The sequence below is a fragment of the Octopus bimaculoides genome, chromosome 9 (genome assembly GCF_001194135.2).
Source record: "Octopus bimaculoides isolate UCB-OBI-ISO-001 chromosome 9, ASM119413v2, whole genome shotgun sequence".
Taxonomy (NCBI): domain Eukaryota; kingdom Metazoa; phylum Mollusca; class Cephalopoda; order Octopoda; family Octopodidae; genus Octopus; species Octopus bimaculoides.
This window is the reverse complement of record NC_068989.1, coordinates 5,931,187-5,933,909: the sequence shown is the minus strand read 5'-3', so window position 1 is coordinate 5,933,909 and position 2,723 is coordinate 5,931,187. Positions and strand designations below refer to the sequence as shown.

The 2,723-nt window shown below is 37.9% G+C and overlaps 1 protein-coding gene across 1 annotated transcript in view; it reads left to right on the top strand.

Moving 5' to 3' along the window:
- The window catches only part of LOC106878200 (insulin-like growth factor-binding protein complex acid labile subunit), a 56,163-nt gene that overhangs the window by 7,039 nt on the left and 46,401 nt on the right, over positions 1 to 2,723 (top strand). The window lies entirely within an intron of this gene.

Below are 2,723 nucleotides of genomic sequence, written 5' to 3'. Positions count from 1 at the left end.
TATATATATATATATATATATATATGGATGTGTGTCTTTGCGTTTGTGTTTGTCCACCACCACCGGTTGAGAACCGGTGTTGGTTCGTTTGCGCAGACGTAACTTAGCGGTTCCTCAAAAGGGATAACAGAGTAAATACCAGACTTACTCCTACAATATTTTTGCCCACATCGTCAGGACCGAGAACCTCTAGACCCACATTCTCGAGGACACGGTTCACGGGTGGGAAAAGATGAAATGGAGCGATGAGCTCCAATAACTGAACAAAGAGGGCTCTGGTGGAGGGTACCACAGCACGAGACCTAAGTGTTGTGTCTGAGTTGGCTACCGCTTAACCATGACGATAGACGTTTTCATTATATATATATATATATATTAACTGAAAACTCAAATGTGATTAACAGAAGACTCCCTAGTGTTGCTGATGTCCAAAATTTTCGCGACTTTACAGCATAATTTTTTTTTAGTCACTTTTCACAAGGAGAGAGAAAAAAATTGTAAATGTGTCGACAATAAAACGTTTATTACAACACACAAAGTAAAGAGAACAGTTGTCACACAGCATTAGCGTCTCGAATCTTTTCATGAATATAACTCGGAGAGAGAGAGCGATGGAATGACAAAGAGAGGCTGAGAAATTCATATTGAAAGAACGAGAGAAATACTCAGATCGTATCTACATTATTGGTAATAATCTTGACACACATTTCGTTGCTAAACATCGAGTAGGAATGGGTGGATAATAGAAAATCTGAAGGGTTACGTTGATCTCTTGTGGATGTAACGGATTTTTCTCCTCACAGCTTAAAAAATATTAGCAAAAGAATATGTTGAAAAACACATTTGTTTCTAACTAAAACATGTTTTTCTCCACTTAAGATCTGCAAATAATTTTACAGCACTTTCTGTATTTGTTGCTTTTCTTTTTCTTTTTTTTTTTCGTTGCTTTTCCTATTCTTTCTTTTTTTTTCACAATATCATTTTCCATTGACAACATTGCCGAGGAATTTAATCTGCCTTGTCATGAACGACCGTAAATATGTTTTTTATAAGCATTTCATTACTACAGCTTCTTTTTCCCGTGACAACAGTTATGTGCAAACACATAGCATGAAGCTTCGGGCGACTGCTCACGTTACTACTCCTTCATTTGGCCCAGCATTTACACAATTCATGTTTAAATTTCACTCCACTATCGCCATTGTTGGATAACTGACAATGGCGACATTTATAGTAATGGAACCTCTATGCAGTTACTCGACCTGCTAGAAGTAGAGGCAAAGATCTCCCTCAAAATATACTCTGCAGCTTTAGCAAAAACAACAGTATGAATCTAAAGACGGGATAGTCACGGGTAGAAATCTTTGAACATGGGTTTGCTCGATCAGATCAAGGCCTGAAATTTTGGGGGAGCGGACTAGTCGATTACATCGACTCCAGTGTTTCACTGGTACTTAATTTATCGACTCTGAAGAGATGAAAGGCAAAGTTGACCTCGGTGACATTTGAACTCAGAACGTAGCGACGGGCGAAATACTGCTAAGCATTTCGTCCGGCGTGCTAACGATTCTGCCAGCTCGCCGCCATATTAGAACTAAATAATACTAAGCGCACTCAGAGAGCGCAAACCTCCGCCAAGACAACACCAACGTCCTCTCAGAGATTAGTCAGAGTTGATTCTTAAAATGAGAATATCTGAAATAAACTTGACTGTCTTACAAACGAGAATACTAAAAATGAACACGACCGCTCTCAAAAATTAAGTAAAAAAAACAGGAAAAATAATCTAGAAGCCTTGTCCGATACCAGATCGATCTCCAAATCTAATCAGTTTGTGCCAGTCATGAGGCCAAACATCCCCGAAAGTTTCATCGTGACTCCTGTTCTGTCGTTAATTATTGTGTGTGTGTGTGTGTGGTGTGTGTAGAACACCGATTTTCTGGATACTAATCTTTCGTAATCCATACTAACTTACATCAATGTGCAGGTACCTGTACCTGTATTTCATTTAATTATTTATGTAAATTTAACATTCATTAAATTTAGCGTATGTTGACCAAGGTGACCACCCCTGATTAGGAAAACTCAGTCATCTGGAAAGGTTTTAGAACTGAAGCGTCCTGAAAATTGAAGTTACACTTGTGTTTGTGTATGTATGTATGTATGTATGTAGGTATGTATTTCTGCTACCACGTGCCACGTGACCATTCTCGTCTGTCCCTTCCATTTCCTTTTTCGCCTAACCGCTCACTCGTTCAATCACATTACTCCCACTTCCTTCTCTACTTTCAACATGGCTTGTTATTTTTCTTTTCCCGTTTCCTCCTTCGTTTCCAGTCCTATTGGACATTTCCCTTACCTCTGCGTTACTCTTATATTCGTCTTGTCTTAGAGCCACACGCTTCTATATACTCCTCAAAGAATAATTTTATCGGATTTTCTGGATTCTCAATTATAGGGATAATTTACGTTACACTGCTTTGTAATTGGTTACTGTGTAGACTGATATCCAAGTCCTTAAGAGGCGCTCAATGTGACAGCAGCACGATTCTCTGAAATCATGACTTGTACGATACTGTAATATATATATATATATATATATATATATATATACATATGTATGTCTATATATGTGTGTGTGTATGTATGTATGTATGTATGTATGTGTGTGTATGTATGTACGTATACATATGTGTATGCATGTGTATATATATCTATATATA